Source organism: Penaeus vannamei, unplaced genomic scaffold, assembly GCF_042767895.1.
Source record: "Penaeus vannamei isolate JL-2024 unplaced genomic scaffold, ASM4276789v1 unanchor43, whole genome shotgun sequence".
NCBI classification, from domain to species: domain Eukaryota; kingdom Metazoa; phylum Arthropoda; class Malacostraca; order Decapoda; family Penaeidae; genus Penaeus; species Penaeus vannamei.
In genome coordinates this window covers 70,001-70,921 of record NW_027213047.1, presented here as the reverse complement: position 1 = coordinate 70,921, position 921 = coordinate 70,001, and positions in this window count along the sequence as shown.

Genomic DNA, 921 nt, shown 5'->3' with positions numbered 1-921 from the left:
ACAATACCCACACTTGTTCAAATCAGCTTTTCTGTAATTATGAAACTACACTTGATAGAAGTTTTTATTACTATGATGATTATGGTCTCCTAAATATTGATTTTACCACACACACACACACGCACACACACTCCAAATGTTAATGAGTATGTAATACAAATCAGTTGTTTCATTAAATATACAGACATACAGAAGCTGGCTTAAGATCATAGACTTGCACACCTTTTTTTAAACAATTTTAGCGTTGCTTATATTCCTTACTTGCCAGGACTATAACTACATGTTAACAATTCAGACAGAAATCTCTGTTTCCTCACTCATTATAGTACACCAAGTATAACATATAATTATACTCCTCTGTTGGCTGTCTTTAGCATCCTGTTTTGAGCAACATTTTTGTGTCCACCCTTTTTGGAACTTTATGTCATCGGATAAGAAATCATCCTTAAAATCTTCTTCTTGATCCAAGGAGTTTGGTGGTAGGCAAAAAGTCTTTTTTGATTTTAATGACATAGATAAACCTTCGAAATAACCATGACAAAAATTATGTTTTGTCCAAATGACGCAAAATGAGTCCCTAAAATCAAAGCGTATATTGCATGGTAAAGTTTCCCTTTAGTCTCTCTGTTGGCAGTTTCTTGTATGTATAAACTTTACATATTTACATATCCCTATTCTACATGAATAAGGAGAAGTCTTCCTCCATACTCAGTGTATAAACAGAGCCCAGGGCCTTCCAGAGAATATCCCGGTCTCCACCAGGCCACCACTCGTGCGCTTCGTCGTCAGGTGCGCGTCCCCTCCTCACGGTGGCCAGGGAGGAGGTCTTGGGGTTGGGGAGGGGTGTTGGTGTGGGAGGCCTGCGACTGGGATGGGGACAGGGGACGAGGCGAGGTTGGAGAGGTGGACCCGTGCGACACC